The sequence below is a fragment of the Girardinichthys multiradiatus genome, chromosome 2, assembly GCF_021462225.1.
Source record: "Girardinichthys multiradiatus isolate DD_20200921_A chromosome 2, DD_fGirMul_XY1, whole genome shotgun sequence".
NCBI classification, from domain to species: Eukaryota; Metazoa; Chordata; class Actinopteri; order Cyprinodontiformes; family Goodeidae; genus Girardinichthys; species Girardinichthys multiradiatus.
In genome coordinates, this window is record NC_061795.1 from 36,486,159 (window position 1) to 36,505,322 (window position 19,164).

At 40.6% G+C, this 19,164-nt stretch overlaps 1 protein-coding gene across 1 annotated transcript in view; it reads left to right on the plus strand.

Moving 5' to 3' along the window:
* Nucleotides 1-329: 329 nt before the first annotated feature.
* The window catches only part of LOC124882413 (GTPase HRas), a 30,531-nt gene continuing 11,696 nt past the window's right edge, over nt 330-19,164 (plus strand). The window contains exon 1 of the mRNA XM_047388775.1: nt 330-636. The gene's annotated coding sequence lies outside the window, so the exon portion shown is untranslated. The remainder of the gene's footprint in view (nt 637-19,164) is intronic.

Below are 19,164 nucleotides of genomic sequence, written 5' to 3' on the forward strand. Positions count from 1 at the left end.
GTGTCATATTTTGTTCTGTACGCGAATGTTATGAAACATGAAAATTACAGCTTTTAATGACTATAAATACGTCATAGTGTGTTTACTGGGTATCACTGTGCATGTTTACAGGTTTATCTTACAGAACATCCGAATTTACCTTGAGAGGGAAAAAAAATCTCAACTTTCATCACTCAGTTCAGATTAAAACAAATATTCGTTATCTTCAAAGCTCAAATTCTTGTTTGTAAACTTGAATTTATTTTTAATACACGGGCGTCTTCATCGAGTACCCATATTTTTCAACAGTCCCTGAACGCATCAGTAACAGACTAACCGGGGCGGTTCTATGTTTGATAGAGCTGGGCGTGGGCTGTGTACTCATCTCCGCTGCTCCGCTCTCTCTGTGGAAGCACATTGTTCTACGCGGGCTCATCTTAGTGAGAACCAGTGATTCTTTTTGCTGCCTGTTAGTTACTGAAAAATAATCAAACGAAGTGGGAAATAAGGGGTATTGATACCCTGAAGAGACGCTGAGACAGACCTCAGGAACATTTTGTTTCTTCATCTGACTGTGGCATCGGAATTGAATGATTTCCTTCTTCCTCTGCGAAGGACGGAACGTTGCATTTGTCGGTAATTAGACCTCTGCTCGTTGTGAGTATGTACTTTACATTCCTGGGTTAGAAATAAGCTCAAAATTGATTCCCCCCCGGTATGTGTCGTCTTTTTATAAGCTTTCCGTGCTTAACACACCGCAGTTAAAACGTGTTAGCTAGCTATCATAACATTTTTTACTCACCCACGGCGAGCTTAAACCTTTTCTACACATCTCCTAACTGATGTTTTATTTTATTCCTGCCAGAATTATAAGACGCCGGGCTGTGTCGAGTTTTGCCGAACAGTCACAGAATAGTTGTAGTGTTAAAACTTGGAAACTATGATGGTCACGGGGTTTTCCGTTTTAACTTACTCTTTAAAAAACTGAAGTCTAATCAAAAAACAAAAGTGAACGTGCTTTCTATGAATGTTGTCCTGTAATGTTGAGACAATCCCGAGTATGAGATTGCTGATATTGGCAAAACAGACAAACTGGGTGACGCCCCATCTCACTCCGTAAGAATTGACCCTATCACTGCGGAAGTTAGATTCTTTTTATGAGGAATTTATAGAAACAGCGTGCAACAATCTGTTTTTGAAAACTACAAAAACAATGCTTAATTAAAGCTGCAAGCAGCTTTGTAGGGCCTCGCAGCTCAACGCACCCCGGCCTGTGCAGCGACCGCGGGAGCCTGGCATCGCCACCCGCACGTCACCGACATGGCCGCCGCTCGATCCCACACATCGCCTCTACCTGGCACTGAGCCAACTGTCATAACATCTTCAGTCATGCTGGGCCTGGCGAGAAGCATTCAAAATTTGGGCGAAGTCCGACCTTCCAGATGGAAGCTGCACTCACTTGTCTATTAGTGGGCGGGGCTAAAATGATGTCATCAATTGACTGTGGCAACATGTTCAGCATTGATCCCTGATGATGTATACTATATTTGAAGTGGATCCGATGATGTATGAGGGAGATGGAGCACTTGAAATGTCCTAGGGGGCTGTTGATCCAAATTCCAATGTAATCCAATAGAGCTGTTTGGGGGCTAACAAAGATCAACCATATTTGATTTGGAGTGACTCGGTCCATGCATGTGTAATTTAGAGCCAATTGTATGGCCGTGGCGTGACATCAGAATTCGCCACGCCCACGTAGTTTCATGTAGCAAAAAGCTTTTCATAACTTTTGATCTACAGTACCGAAAGAGTATACTGAGTGATTTTCAAGTCTGTAAGTCAAAAGCTGTAGGAGGAGTTAGTTCAGATATGAGGGCTAGAAAAGTAAACACCGGGGTCAAAATGGCAACTTTAATTCAAAATGGCCGACTTCCTGTGGGGTTTGGACCAATGCTCCAAGTGACTTTTTTGTAGGTCTTGAGAAGTTACATATGTGTACCAAATTTCACAATCCTCGGTCAAAGCATGGCTTGGGGCTGATTTTGTAAAATTTTCTAGGGGGCACTGTGTAAAAAGTAGGCCACGCCCACCAATTATATCAAAAGATATCTTTTGGGGACCAGACTAGGATCAAAAACCTTGAATTTGGTGCAGATCAGATGATATATGTGGAAATTAGAGCCGAACGTATGGCCATGGCGTGACGTCTCACTTCCCTGCGGTGTCACGGCCACACCCTCCTGCGAAAACTATCAGTGCTCCAAACAAAGTTAGACCAACTTGTTTTCTGTTATCTGACACACTTTCAAGTTTATTGAGTCAAGAGGGCCACAGAGGTACCTTTCCAAGGAAAAAAATGAATTCCTGTTCTCAGGGGGCGTGGCTTTGATGTCATCATTTGAGCACATATGATTGTTGGTCACCTGACAGGTATCAATCATATCAGGTTTGGTGTAATTCAGCCTATTTATGTGAAAGTTATAGCTGTTTGAAATTTGTGGTGAGAAGGCTAACTTTGAGGCCTGGCCCCCTTCAACATGCTCAAAAAGTCACAATTTTGATAACTTTTAATCCCCCATGCCATAACTGCATATTGACCAAATATGAATCCGGTAGCTCAAAATCCTTGGGAGGAGTTTGTTAAAGTTCGACATGTATGAAAAGTGAAAAACTGCCAAAATGACCCTTTGACCCAAAACGGCCGACTTCCTGTTGGTTTTAGGGCATACACCTTATAGAGGGTATGTCCCAATTCAGGGGCTGCATCCTTCGAAGGACCTGGGCTACGTGGGCTGGGTCCTTCGTCGACCACTAAAACCACAGAGGCCGGAAGTGAGCAGCTGCGGATAGGGACGGTCTAGCCTCACCGCCGGGAAGGCTGGCGAGGCAAGCCGGCAGTTACTACGGCGGGAGCGGAAAACTCCGAAAACGTCGGAGCACGTTTGAAATTAAGCGATGCTTGATAAGTCGAGCAGATATTTCACATCTACAGGTCCTTCTAAAAAAAATTAGCATATTGTGATAAAGTTCATTATTTTCCATAATGTCATGATGAAAATTTAACATTCATATATTTTAGATTCATTGCACACTAACTGAAATATTTCAGGTCTTTTATTGTCTTAATACGGATGATTGTGGCATACAGCTCATGAAAACCCAAAATTCCTATCTCACAAAATTAGCATATCATTAAAAGGGTCTCTAAATGAGCTTTGAACCTAATCATCTGAATCAACGAGTTAACTCTAAACACCTGCAAAAGATTCCTGAGGCCTTTAAAACTCCCAGCCTGGTTCATCACTCAAAACCCCAATCATGGGTAAGACTGCCGACCTGACTGTTGTCCAGAAGGCCACTATTGACACCCTCAAGCAAGAGGGTAAGACACAGAAAGAAATTTCTGAACGAATAGGCTGTTCCCAGAGCGCTGTATCAAGGCACCTCAGTGGGAAGTCTGTGGGAAGGAAAAAGTGTGGCAGAAAACGCTGCACAACGAGGAGAGGTGACCGGACCCTGAGGAAGATTCTGGAGAAGGGCCGATTCCAGACCTTGGGGGACCTGCGGAAGCAGTGGACTGAGTCTGGAGTAGAAACATCCAGAGCCACCGTGCACAGGCATGTGCAGGAAATGGGCTACAGGTGCCGCATTCCCCAGACCTGGGCTACAGAGAAGCAGCACTGGACTGTTGCTCAGTGGTCCAAAGTACTTTTTTCGGATGAAAGCAAATTTTGCATGTCATTCGGAAATCAAGGTGCCAGAGTCTGGAGGAAGACTGGGGAGAAGGAAATGCCAGAAGTCCAGTGTCAAGTACCCATGGTCAGTGATGGTCTGGGGTGCCGTGTCAGCTGCTGGTGTTGGTCCACTGTGTTTTATCAAGGGCAGGGTCAATGCAGCTAGCTATCAGGAGATTTTGGAGCACTTCATGCTTCCATCTGCTGAAAAGCTTTATGGAGATGAAGATTTCATTTTTCAGCACGACCTGGCACCTGCTCACAGTGCCAAAACCACTGGTAAATGGTTTACTGACCATGGTATCACTGTGCTCAATTGGCCTGGCAACTCTCCTGACCTGAACCCCATAGAGAATCTGTGGGATATTGTGAAGAGAACGTTGAGAGACTCAAGACCCAACACTCTGGATGAACTAAAGGCCGCTATCGAAGCATCCTGGGCCTCCATAAGACCTCAGCAGTGTCACAGGCTGATTGCCTCCATGCCACGCCGCATTGACGCAGTCATTTCTGCAAAAGGATTCCCGACCAAGTATTGAGTGCATAACTGTACATGATTATTTGAAGGTTGATGTTTTTTGTATTAAAAACACTTTTCTTTTATTGGTCGGATGAAATATGCTAATTTTGTGAGATAGGAATTTTGGGTTTTCATGAGCTGTATGCCAAAATCATCCGTATTAAGACAATAAAGGACCTGAAATATTTCAGTTAATGTGCAATGAATCTAAAATATATGAATATTAAATTTTAATCATTACATTATAGAAAATAATGAACTTTATCACAATATGCAAATGTTTTGAGAAGGACCTGTATACAGTTATATTCCCGCTCTAAAAACATTGTAGAAGTTAATTTGTGTCACAGAAAGTGTAATTTTTCACAATTTAATCACAGCTTTTGCTGCTGTGGTCCGCCATGGCTGCCCCTGCTTGACCAATCTGCTTCGACCCGCAATGAATCATGGGAAGTGATGGACCACGAAGGATACTCACGACCCATCCTTCAAATTGGGCAAAAGAAGGACACATTTGTCGGCCCCATTTGAAGGAGTCTCGGTAGGATTCATGAATTGGGACAGCCTTTGTCGCCGCGCTGTGACATAATAGGCCTACAAATGTGGCCTTCGAAGGATGCAGCCCCTGTATTGGGACATACCCAGAGTTTTTCTCATGATTTGGGGAGATCTATCTGTGTAGCAAATTTCAACTCTCTAGGACCTACCAGTTGGCCTATCTCACTCTATCTCACCATTAAACATCTTAATTTTCCCTAGGGGGACAATTTTCAGTGAAGTTTGGTGAGTTTTTGAATATGTTTTAGGCCCCCAAAAAGGCAATTCATTTGCCCGGAAAAAAATAATAATAAACATTCAAATTACAATAGGCCCTTGCAGGCTTCCTACTCGGGCCTAATTAAAAAAATGTATTTAGATTCAACTCTATATGAATGACCTTCATCTTTAGAGGTGTGAATAATTGTCCACTAATTTAGACGGAGCAATCTCTTTATTCAGTTCAAAGGTCGCATCCAATAATGTAGAATATATTTTCGACATTAAAAACAATAATAGAACACGCTGCCTAGGAAGACAAACAGATTCAGCTGCTGGACCAGACTTTAGAAAGGGGTTTATAGGAGCGGTAGTCAGGGGTCCTAAGGTTTTGGGTGCCCAATAACATTGACCTCTGACCAAAAACTCCACCACAAAGAAAATGATACGTGACAATATTTTAAATACATGGGCCTATGTATGTATCATCAGCTATTACATTGCCAGCATACAGGCCTGGTGTAACATTTCGAGTGATTTCTTATGGAGAGGAAATATGCAAAGATTTAAAAAAAACAAAAAACATGTAAACAAGGTTTAAAAATCTTAAAACTGGTGTCTACTGAACCTGTTAAGCCCTGAAGGGTTTTAGACCAATTTTCGCCTGAAATTACATAATTTAAATAAATCAAGTACAGGTCCTTCTCAAAAAATTAGCATATTGTGATAAAGTTCATTATTTTCCATAATGTCATGATGAAAATTTAACATTCATATATTTTAGATTCATTGCACACTAACTGAAATACAGATCCTTCTCAAAATATTAGCATATTGTGATAAAGTTCATTATTTTCCATAATGTCATGATGAAAATTTTACATTAATATATTTTAGATTCATTGCACATTAACTGAAATATTTCAGGTCTTTCATTGTCTTAATATGGATGATTTTGGCATACAGCTCATGAAAACCCAAAATTCCTATCTCACAAAATTAGCATATCATTAAAAGGGTCTCTAAACGAGCTATGAACCTAATCATCTGAATCAACGAGTTAACTCTAAACACCTGCAAAAGATTTCTGAGGCCTTTAAAACTCCCAGCCTGGTTCATCACTCAAAACCCCAATCATGGATAAGACTGCCGACCTGACTGCTGTCCAGAAGGCCACTATTGACACCCTCAAGCAAGAGGGTAAGACACAGAAAGAAATTTCTGAACGAATAGGCTTTTCCCAGAGGGCTGTATCAAGGCACCTCAGTGGGAAGTCTGTGGGAAGGAAAAAGTGTGGCAGAAAACGCTGCACAACGAGAAGAGGTGACCGGACACTGAGGAAGATTGTGGAGAAGGGCCGATTCCAGACCTTGGGGGACCTGCGGAAGCAGTGGACTGAGTCTGGAGTAGAAACATCCAGAGCCACCGTGCACAGGCGTGTGCAGGAAATGGGCTACAGGTGCCGCATTCCCCAGACCTGGGCTACAGAGAAGCAGCACTGGACTGTTGCTCAGTGGTCCAAAGTACTTTTTTCGGATGAAAGCAAATTCTGCATGTCATTCGGAAATCAAGGAGCCAGAGTCTGGAGGAAGACTGGGGAGAAGGAAATGCCAAAATGCCAGAAGTCCATTGTCAAGTACCCACAGTCAGTGATGGTCTGGGGTGCCGTGTCAGCTGCTGGTGTTGGTCCACTGTGTTTTATCAAGGGCAGGGTCAATGCAGCTAGCTATTAGGAGATTTTGGAGCACTTCATGCTTCCATCTGCTGAAAAGCTTTATGGAGATGAAGATTTCATTTTTCAGCACGACCTGGCACCTGCTCACAGTGCCAAAACCACTGGTAAATGGTTTACTGACCATGGTATCACTGTGCTCAATTGGCCTGCCAACTCTCCTGACCTGAACCCCATAGAGAATCTGTGGGATATTGTGAAGAGAACTTTGAGAGACTCAAGACCCAACACTCTGGATGAGCTAAAGGCCGCTATCGAAGCATCCTGGGCCTCCATAAGACCTCAGCATTGCCACAGGCTGATTGCCTCCATGCCACGCTGCATTGAAGCAGTCATTTCTGCCAAAGGATTCCGGACCAAGTATTGAGTGCATAACTGTACATGATTATTTGAAGGTTGACGTTTTTTGTATTAAAAACACTTTTCTTTTATTGGTCGGATGAAATATGCTAATTTTGTGAGATAGGAATTTTGGGTTTTCATGAGCTGTATGCCAAAATCATCCGTATTAAGACAATAAAAGACCTGAAATATGTCAGTTAGTGTGCAATGAATCTAAAATATATGAATGTTAAATTTTCATCATGACATTATAGAAAATAATTAACTTTATCACAATATGCTAATTTTTTGAGAAGGACTTGTATTTCAGGTCTTTTATTGTCTTAATACAGATGATTTTGGCATACAGCTCATGAAAACCCATAATTCCTATCTCACAAAATTAGCATATTATTAAAAGGGTCTCTAAACGAGCTATGAACCTAATCATCTGAATAAACGAGTTAACTCTAAACACCTGCAAAAGATTCCTGAGGCCTTTAAAACTCCCAGCCTGGTTTATCACTCAAAACCTCAATCATGGGTAAGACTGCCGACCTGACTGCTGTCCAGAAGGCCACTATTGACACCCTCAAGCAAGAGGGTAAGACACAGAAAGAAATCTTTGAACAAATAGGCTGTTCCCAGAGTGCTGTATCAAGGCACCTCAGTGGGAAGTCTGTGGGAAGGAAAAAGTGTGGCAGAAAACGCTGCACAACGAGAAGAGGTGACCGGACCCTGAGGAAGATTGTGGAGAAGGGCCGATTCCAGACCTTGGGGGACCAGCGGAAGCAGTGGACTGAGTCTGGAGTAGAAACATCCAGAGCCACCGTGCACAGGCGTGTGCAGGAAATGGGCTACAGGTGCCGCATTCCCCAGACGTGGGCTACAGAGAAGCAGCACTGGACTGTTGCTCAGTGGTCCAAAGTACTTTTTTCGGATGAAAGCAAATTCTGCATGTCATTTGGAAATCAAGGTGCCAGAGTCTAGAGGAAGACTGGGGAGAAGGAAATGCCAAAATGCCAGAAGTCCAGTGTCAAGTACCCACGGTCAGTGATGGTCTGGGGTGCCGTGTCTGCTGCTGGTGTTGGTCCACTGTGTTTTATCAAGGGCAGGGTCAATGCAGCTAGCTATCAGGAGATTTTGGAGCACTTCATGCTTCCATCTGCTGAAAAGCTTTATGGAGATGAAGATTTCATTTTTCAGCACGACCTGGCACCTGCTCACAGTGCCAAAACCACTGGTAAATGGTTTACTGACCATGGTATCACTGTGCTCAATTGGCCTGCCAACTCTCCTGACCTGAACCCCATAGAGAATCTGTGGGATATTGTGAAGAGAACGTTGAGAGACTCAAGACCCAACACTCTGGATGAGCTAAAGGCCGCTATCGAAGCATCCTGGGCCTCCATAAGACCTCAGCATTGCCACAGGCTGATTGCCTCCATGCCACGCTGCATTGAAGCAGTCATTTCTGCCAAAGGATTCCCGACCAAGTATTGAGTGCATAACTGTACATGATTATTTGAAGGTTAACGTTTTTTGTATTAAAAACACTTTTCTTTTATTGGTTGGATGAAATATGCTAATTTTGTGAGATAGGAATTTTGGGTTTTCATGAGCTGTATGCCAAAATCATCCGAATTAAGACAATAAAAGACCTGAAATATTTCAGTTAGTGTGCAATGAATCTAAAATATATGAATGTTAAATTTTCATCATGACATTATGGAAAATAATGAACTTTATCACAATATGCTAATTTTTTGAGAAGGACCTGTATAGCTCCGCAGCCATAAGGTCTACATGCAAACCTTTGGTACCGGTGTAAAGGTAAGAATATTTTTCAAGTGGAACCACTATCGTAACTGTTGCTATGTCAGATGTATTAATGATTAAATAAAGAAAAAAATCTATGTTTCTGAGCATCTACAAAAATCTTTTCTAAATGAACATTGCAAAACACCATGAAAATCTTTTGGAAATCCTGGTAGAAGCCCCAGGTTGTATTCATCAACATCTTGACTATAACTGCAGCAAAATTGGACTGAATCATTCATTCATCTTCTATACTGTTTATTCCATAGTGGGTCACGGGGGAGCTGGTGCCTATCTCCAGCAGTCTACGGGCGAGAGGCGGGGTACACCCTGGACAGGTTGCCAGTCCATCGCAAGGATGCATAGAGACATACAGAACAAACAACCATGCACACTCCCATTCGCACCCAAGGGCAATTTAGAGTGACCAATTAACCTAACAGTCATGTTTTTGGACTGTGGGAGGAAGCCAGAGTACCTGGTGAGAACCCACGCATGCGCGGGGAGAACATGCACACTCCTTGCAGAAAGACCTCCGGCCATAAGTCGAACCCAGGACTTTCTTGCTGCAAGGCAAGAGTGCTACCAACTGTGCCACCGTGCAGCCCAGTTGAATCAGTTGAAACATATTTGTTCCACAAAGGTTTTAGTGGGCAATGTGTCCGGCACAGCTGGGATTTTGGCACACTTTAGCCAAAACTGTGCCAAATGTGTTTTGCATCTTTATAAAAGGGAATCTGGTCAAAAAATGCTGATTTCCGTTCTAGGACTTCTTCTGCAGATGACATAGCCTTTGGTGACGACATTTACCCTGTATATGATCAAAATGTACAATTGTTTACAGCATAAAATCAATACAATGAACAGAAAAGGTATCCTTGTGTCTCCAACTGGAGGAATTTTATTGAAAAAAGAATTAGCAGTGAAAAACAATGTAAACATGTGCAAAAACAATTATCATTAAAGGCTATGTAAACAACTGCAAAAAACAACCATCAATAAAAACAATGTAAACTAATGTGCAAGAACAATTTGTAACAAAAACTAAATAAACTTGGTGACCACAGGCATTTCTTGCCAGTTGAAATTGTCCTTTGAGCATTCAAATTAGTTTTACTGATTATTTTCCAGATGGTGCTTGCACTAAAAAACTGCTTCAACAGGGTCAGGGGTGACCATGATTTTGTGGTGTCAAGTCTAGGTTCTGAAGAATGCCTCTGGGTAAATGTAGGAGCTTATGCCTCAATGTCAGGCTCAACCGGAGAGTGCCATTTGTCCTCGTTGTCATCACCAGGTCTAGAGGTAGCCTGACTTGGCCACCTCGAGAGCTGCTTACCTGTCTTTGTTGGCTTGGATGAGCTGCTCCTTTTTCTTGGGACAGAAACTTCCTTGCGTTTTATGGCCCTTGAGGCGCTACATAGCTGACGGGCAGGTGGCTCATACTCCTCATCTGCTTTATCTTGGCACCATCTTCACTGCAGAAACAGAAGGATATCTGCTGAAAACTGAATTTATCTAAATGACATGCTAAAAATTAAGTTACATCTGACACTGACTTATAATAAACTTAGGGACAGAAATGTTTATTTTGTATTTGTAATAGTTTGCGGAATAGACTTCTCACCTTGAAGAAGATAATGCCTCAACCCAAGTAGTGGAAGGCTGCGTCTTTCAGTGCCAGATGGTCCTTCCTCCTCCTGGCTGTAAAAATACAAATAATACATTATTTCCTACTGTACACAAAAAATAATAAAATAACATACAAAAAGCAATTATGTATTTCTGTGACAGTTAAGTGGTATTGGTAAAGTGTCAATGATATAATAGCTATATAACAGGCTTTGTAGTCCTTTTGTTCTAAAAGGACAGGGTCAAATATAACCGGTTGAATTAATCACAAATAAAAATACAGACGCTCCACACAACAGTAATTACAAATGTCAAAAACTGTAAAGCATTGTTGAAATTGCTGACATGTAATGTAAATTGCTGGAAATAAAAAGTAACGCTATGACTTACTCGTGAACCAGGTCCCAAAAAAAAAAAAAACGATCCTCATCTTCATCCACTTCAAAATCTGCACTGCTATCCGAACATTCTTCTACTTCAAGGTCACTGCCCTGCAAAATTGTTTCCAGTGCTTCCAAATTGTTTGTTTTACTCTTCTGCGACATTATAATGTTCGAAGTTCATGGAAAAAACACGAAACAAGCAAGCTATGCGTATAGCAGTGCGTAAAACAAGCTGTGCATAAAGTTATAGGTACTACCACTTTTACAAACTCGTTTACGCACGGGAATTATGTGACCGGAAAACGTCATACGATGACGTGCGGTACGTCCCCGCAAAGGTGGGATTCTCTAGTTTCCATTGATACCAAAAAAGATGGGGTGGGGAAAAAGCATATGTGTTTCCTGTAGCCATTTACATGTAGACTTAGATATGCCTGAAGGACCCCCAAGCATCATCTTGTGTGTTTTAAATTGCTGTAAAACCAAAAGTATTTGTGAAAAACAAATTTTGTGAATTGCTTTGTAGACATTAAAGCCTCCTCTTGCGAGGGATTTAGGTGGTGTTTGACCAATTTTTAGAAAAACGGGCATTCCTCTGCTCAACCCGCTGGGCTCAACAGGTTAACTTTCAGTCCATTAGAATTCGCGTGTTTTGAAAAAAAATTACCCCAGCCTGTGTGGTCACCCATTAAATGGATTGATTTTTAGTATAAGGATACTTTAATACATCGGCTAATAGACCAGGTGGTTGATTTTGAAAAAACATCTACTTGTCTCGAGGTAAATCAAACATAGACGTTCAGCAACAAGCTCTGAACTCAGCCCTCTTTACTTTAAAACCTACATCACCATGGCAACAGCATCCCCACAAGGAAGCCTGATGACGATGGCAGCATCATGATATAGGTTTAATTTTCTTTTTCTTCTTCTATACTGCCTTGAAATTACAAAAAAAAATTTTTTGCTTGTATTCTTCAGATAAAACAACATAGTTAGTTACATAGAGAAATTCAGACATATACATTATTTCAATTTCTTTGCACATATTACCATTATATCTACCTCTAGCTGAAACACTGAATATGAAGCAGAGCTGCAAAATGTATCTAATCACAGTCATTATCGCTGCATCAGCATGTGCAGTATCACAGTTGCCATGCACTACTTGGACGCATTGTTTGGTAGGCTATTATATTTCAAGTGTTATGCATACCAGCTCTGCATTTCAGTAATATATTTGAACACGCTGATTGACTTTCCCTGCACTTGATGCACATACCTAATTTGGATTTTATGTGTCTGAGATGCTGAAGCTCATAGAAGTGGTTGGAGCATCTCAGAGTGAGAAAAATGTGGCTTACGCCAAATCATTAATCATTGAAAAATGCAGCAAAAAAATAAAATTTTTTGAAAATATTGTGCTACGCTAATACGAAGATCAGGTAGTCATAAAATCATTTATATCGAATTGCCTTAAGTAAGCTGTGAATATGTCTTTAAGATTTCTAACTTTTTCGGCTTTCCTGGAAAGGCGAGAATGGAGGGAGCTGGGAAACCTGGAAACAGTCCAGAGATAAAGGTGTGATGATAATTTGCTGTCCTGTTCTCTGAACAGATGTGGCATTGAAATCTCCAAACTACATGCCAAAAGAAGTGAGACTTTTCTGACTAATTACATGAGAACCAAAAATAACCTTTCGTTTTGAATCAGTGTAGGCTGCTTTCCTTTTAAAATGTGCGGACTTGCGGCTTATTGAAGCTCCTGGGTTTTTTAAGCCCAGTAATACCACAGATTTTTATGTCTTTCTTCTACTTCAGGTTAGTAATTCTGAAAAAATAAAGTTTTCAGAACTATGACTGATCAGTTCTGTTCCTTTGAAACGGTTGAGTTCAAGATTCACCAATTCCTCCTCAACAGAATGTCAAAGGTTTGGGGTGTTTAGGGTCTGTTAAGCCTCAAACTTGCGGGCTTTTGTGTCCGTGTGTGAAAAGGGGAGGGGGTCAGCTACCCTTTTCATCTCCGCTGCTGCCTGTATCGTCCCACCCTGCCCAACAAGCTGAAAGGATGACCTAGTAGGGAAAAGGTCACTTGGGCTCGAGTGCCTTTCAAGAGCAGATTGTTTTAAGCCCGATAACACTCATAAATGTAGGTGTGATCTAAAGGAAGTAAAGGAAATCTCTTTAAATGAGCAGATACAGTTCTACTTTACATTTGATCATAGTCCTTAAAATGTACTTTTGTTTAGAAAGGAGACTAGTCGTTTCTTACTTGCTGGTCAGCACTTATGTTTCAATGCTTTATAGGATGGTGGTGATGATGTCATTGGAGAACAACGTGAGGGTGTGGTGGACTATCGAGATTTTAGTCCGGCTCTCCGAGTCTCACTATCTGACTGATACTTCCCAGGAGAGGGTCTCCTTACCATCATTACGCCATTAAAAATCTATTATCTCTGCAGTGGTTCTGCTTGTATGGATTCTATAACCAATTAGGCACTTTAATGGGGAGAATGTATTGTTATAGAGGATGGCTATTCAGAGTTCTTGCTTCTTGAGCAATGAACAGATGAAAATGATGCAGAGTTTTGTGTAAACTAAAGTTTTAGTTCTTCTCCTTCCACTGTTGACCCTTCTTGTCTGTGTTTGTTATCTCTTGTCATGCATCGTTCTCAGTTGCTCCCCTTCTACCGCCCCTAATGCTTCTCTGTGCTTGCACCCTCCGTAAGCTGTCATGTAAGATTATCCTCTTGGTCCAGGCGATGCACTAGAGTTTCAAAACAAAATGTTAATTTCCCAGACTGGAGGTGGTGTGCTATAAATACCTTTAAACGCAAACATGCTGGGGTAGTGTTCCCTGATCAAATGTGGAGTGGCTTTGTGGAGGTTTATGGGACTTTGAAACGGAAAAGGACACCACTTTGGTGAGAATTCTGTGGCCTGTTTGGACGTTACTTTTTCTCAGCATACAATGTTGCACCTTTGCTGTACGGTTGTTATGTCAACTACATTGCTTCATATAATCGTAGTCTTTTGTACGTTCGTGTACAAGGCCTTGAGAAAAGACCAAGACAGAGTTGAGCATAATGTAGTGGAAGGAGTTTTGAAAAGTGACAGGCTAAGCATTAATCAGAGAAGCAGCCAAGAGGCCCATGGTAATTCTAGAAGAGACACAAAGATCTGCAGCTCAGGTGGGAGAATCTGTCAACAAAACAACTATTTATCTTGCACTTCACTAATCTGGCTTTCATGAAATAGTGGCAGGAAGAATGTGTTGTTAAAAGAAACACATTAGAAGTCTGATTTGTAGTTTGCAATAAGCCATGTAGACAACACATCAAATGAGTAGAGTTCAGATGAGTCCAAAACTGAACTAATTTTTTACCTACATGCCAAATGTAAGTTGGAAAACTAAAACTGCACATTACCCTGAACCCAACATTCCTACCTTGAAACATTGGGGTGGTAGCATCATGCTGTGGGAAGGCCTTTTTTCAAGGACATGGAAGGTGCTCAGTTAAGGGAAGTTGGAGGGCTAAATACAGGGAAAGCCAGAAAAAACATCCAAGAAGCTGCTAAAGACTTGAAATTGGGCATGAGATTGACCTCAACACCTAGCACAACACCTAACATGCATTCATAGCTACAGTGGATGGTTTAGATGAAAGCAGCCTAATGAGTTGGAATGAGCCGGTCAAAATGAAAACCTCAATTCAACTCAGTTTCTGTGACGAACCTTAAAAATTGTCTCAGCTATTTTTGAAAAGAGGAACAAGCTATTTTATGTGCAAAAAAATAAAAAAAAACATTTTTCCTTTTCCATTGTTCCAACACATTAAATATCGAATACACCGAAGTTTGTAGTTGTCCATCCATTGCAGGGTCACAAAGGGGCTGTCTCCATTGGGCGAGAGGCAGGGTACACCCTGGACACATTTCCAGGGCCACACAGAGATTCATAGGACCATGGACACATTCATACCTAAAGGCGTTTTTGAGGGACCGATTAACCAAACAGTCGTGTTTTGGACTGTAGTATGGAAGCAAATGTGTCCCAATATTCAAATTAAAATGTATTAATAAAATGCTTTTTCATTTTCAAAATGATGCTGCATTTTTTGACCCATAAATGAAATTGCTAATAGATAATTCAAACTTCATTTTCTTCTCCAAGACTGTTTATTCTGTTAATTAAAATGATAAATAAAATAACGTTTAACATTTCATTTTCAAACGATGTCTCAGCAAAAAGTGACCAAAATTCATTTTGAAATGTCACATTTGAAAATTTAAATGTATTAAAAGAAATGCTTTTTCATTTTAAAGTCATAGCTGCATTTTTTGACTCATAAATGAAATTGCTAATAGATCTTTCAAACTGCGTTTTTCATTTTCTTCTTCAAGACTGCTCATTGTGTAACACAACTAAAGAGTAAACTTTTTCGTTTTCGTGCCCACGCCCGTGTGTTCCATAAATCAATTAGACTTCGCAATTTCTTGCGGCGCAGGAGAGTGACGTCAGTGGCAACTCTTCTTCTCCTGCCCCAGACCGCACCATTATGCATCTTGTACATTAGGGAGCGGTGTGGATTGCTCCTGAGACAAAATGAGATTGTGTTCAGAGACGGAGGGAAATCGCCATGTCCAAATTTGTACCAAAGCTGCTAAGGGAAGCCGCAGCTGCCCTGGAAGGGCAACAAAATCTAATAGTATGGGAATGTCCCAATTCAGGGGCTGGATCCTTTGAAGGACCCGGTGTATGTGGGCTGGGCCCTTCGTCGACCGCTAAAACCACAGAGGCCGGAAGTGAGCAGCTGCGGATTGGGACGGTCTTAGAAGGTCTAACATGACAATGTAAAAGACTGTAAGTGTTTGCTCAATTTCTATGCTAAGGGGCCAATCAATAACTACTGCAAAGGTTAACATGCACTTTACATTAGTTACTTTATGATACAAGAAACATGTAGATGTTAGACTGGAACTTAAATAAAGACCAGATTAACAATCTGTGTTCGCAAAACAGGCAAACGTGTTAAGCCTGCCAAAACTACTCTATTATAATGTAAAAATCATCAAAGACGATTATGAAAATAAATGTTTGTAAACTTTATGTTCTCCAGCATCTCTAAGAAAGGGCTCATATGCTTTCTCCTTCTGTGTTGTTGAAAAATGGGAAGAGACTTCTGCAAGCACAGATGACTTTGTTTTCATACTTCCTCTCCATCTTCCACCCGAAGACCAGCTCGGTTTGAGCCCCCAGTGACAACAAGTGGCTTCAGGAACCAGACAGCATCCATCAATGATTCATTTTGCTCTTCATCTCCATATGTATGTGTGGATTATTAATCAGATACTGCCATGGCCTAGTTTGTGAGAAAATGGCACGAGAGTCTGCTGTGCTTCCTCTAGTCTCCCAGTAGCAGATCCAGGCAGGTTGAGTTGGCATTTTCAGGCTCTACATTTTGATCATTTGTTGAGATCTAGTTATGTAGCACAACAAACTACCGTAATAAGCTGTCTCTGTAGTAATTTTTATCTATTTTTTATATCTATACCCTACATCTATCAACTATTTCTTATTTTATGTTCTATTAAAAGCATGAAGGATATAGGAAACAAATATTTATACATTTTAATCTATCAGATGAAAAAATCTTTTTGTCACAGTAACGATTGATAAACAAGAAACCGCCTCCCTATTGGTCAGACTTTTGGTAGCATTCTCCTCTTTGATGGTTTGGAGTTGGTCATAGTTGGGAAAAAGCCACAAGACTGGATATTTTAGAGCTTCAGAAATACTCCAACACTGTTTGGCTCAACATTTATCAGCTTGCAGCTTCACAGTAAAATATATATATATATATATATATATATTTGATGCGTACACATTTGAAAGAAGTTATTAGTAAGCTGTTTGTTTAAGGGGTAGATTTAATTAGGAAGAGGGTCCTAGATGGAAAGATTTGAGTGTTCCTTACACCCAGAAAACCGTCAGCTCAGCTTAAATTGTCGCATTTGTGCAGATGTTTTAAAAATAGGCTTATAAAAATATGACCTTTTATGGCAATATGATTATACAGAAAACCTTATTTTCTTAACAGCAAAACAATACGAATGATCAGGCTCTTTGCTAACAAGCTCTGATGGACTGATGCTGAATTTAGAAATGTCTGAGCTCACTGAACAAATGTGTCTTAAGGAAAGAGGTGGAGACGTTTGTAGGAAAATTTCAGGCTTGTGGAAAGTGGTTGCATCAGCCATGCAATCGGCTTAAAGGAAACAAATACGACTGTTAAATAAAAGAGGAAAAATATATAATGGCTTCTATGCTACAAATCTCAATTTTGCCATGATCTTTGTTGCCCTAAAGCCAATAACTGAAAATCTGAACAGACAACATATGTAGGATTCATTTCAGTTTAAATCATCACTGCGGATATTTAATCACAATCGTTCTTGCATTATAAATGTATGAAAGATCCCAATCGCACAGTTTAGGAATGCAGTTTTTGCATCAGTACATTTGATCAGTTGGAAGGACTTCCATCGTCCTTTATGCCAATCCCTGATCCAGATCTTTGTGATTGAGATGCCAAAACCCAAGGAGAGTGGTGCAGACAGCATGACGATCAGACAAAAGAGAGAATACAGGTCCATCTCAGTATACTACAGTTTTATTGAAAAGGATGTTGCTTGGAGTAATTCAGTTCAAAAAGCTATATATAGTTATATTCCACGCTTTTTATTTCTGTTAATTTTCATGACTATGGCTTACAGCTGAAAAAACCCCAAATTCAATTTATGTATGGTAGAAAAAAGTGCATGAGCATAAATACCCACAGCGTGAGTATTTGTTTTTGTGAGAGTACATTATTAATGGACAGTTTTTATCATATAATACTTTAAAGGTACTTTAATTTTCATATGCTATATCAACATTATCTTCTTGCAAAACAGACTCCCAGTTGTGTTTCAGTAAATCATTTTTAAAAGATATGAATGATTCCTCACTCATATCATCGCGGATGAGTGTTATGCTGAAAGATGAAGTGTATCTGGAACAGCTAAATGCCTGTTTTCTGTAAGGCGTCCTGCTTTCCTGTCAACCATTAACGTCATTCTGGCCGTTCTGTTGGCTAATATTAGTCTGCCATTGCAGCACAGTGGCACAGTTTAGATGCAAATAACACAGGCAAGATGTCAGGTATTTTTCACTTTGGACTTGATTTGCCTCATGAAGGCATTTTTGTTATGATTCATATGTTTTCTTTCTGTTTCTCTGTCCTGTGGCTGTGTTTCTGAGACCTGCTTCCCCTCTCTTTCTAAAACGATAGTTTAAGATACACTCCAGGTTTGTGAGTCCCCTGGGATGTTATGGTCTTTCTGCTCTGCATTTTGCTGAAGTCACTGGTGAGCAAAGAGTCTGTCTAATGGACATAACAATGTATTTCGTATGACAGAAGACTTTTTTTTTGCCCACACAAGGTTTAATGGCATATATGACCCTTGGCGGTAATGATACCTTAATGCACTGGATAGACACTCTGGCAGGTGGTGCAGGTTAATGATTTTCAACCTTACAGGACATTAGGCAAGGACACTGTTTATGAGCACGTTTGACCCCACTAACTTTTATTTTTTTATTTCTTTAAGTGTTTCTATCGAAACTGCAAGAAACTTAGGAAGTAGTATGGAGGTGCAGCAGAGGTATTACACCTATTTGATGCCATTATTCAAAATGATTCTACAGTAATTATTGTAAGTTTACATAAAAAAGCCATACAGTTGCATTTACAATGATCAAAAATGCAAAGTTTCACAAAAAACTGATTAAAAATTAGTTTGGTGTTTTAATAAACGATTGAGGTTTGAATGACAAACCAAAAATGTGCTATCACATTGAAAGTGAAAATATGCGGTTCTTCAGAACCATTACGCCTTTACTCTTATAGAAATCCCCATCATTTACCTCTAAGGTAATTGTGACGTCACAGCTGGCGTCACCTGACCAATAAGCGTCTGCGTGATGGTGCCACAGGTCTATTGAAGGCATTAGTGGTTAGTCATGAACTTGTTTCTGATTTAGTCTTGTTGCAAAATCCTCCTGTGAAATTGTTCTCCTTTTTTCTGAATCATTGGGGCTTTTCTTTGGTTGGTTGGTTGATCATCTTCAGGCCACGGGTTTTGAAACTTTCCTGTAATTTTTCCGTAAAATGAGTCACGTTCTACCGAAGAACATTGTGGAAAACATCCACACGGTCTACTGTTTTCCACTTGCTGATTTAACACCTGGAG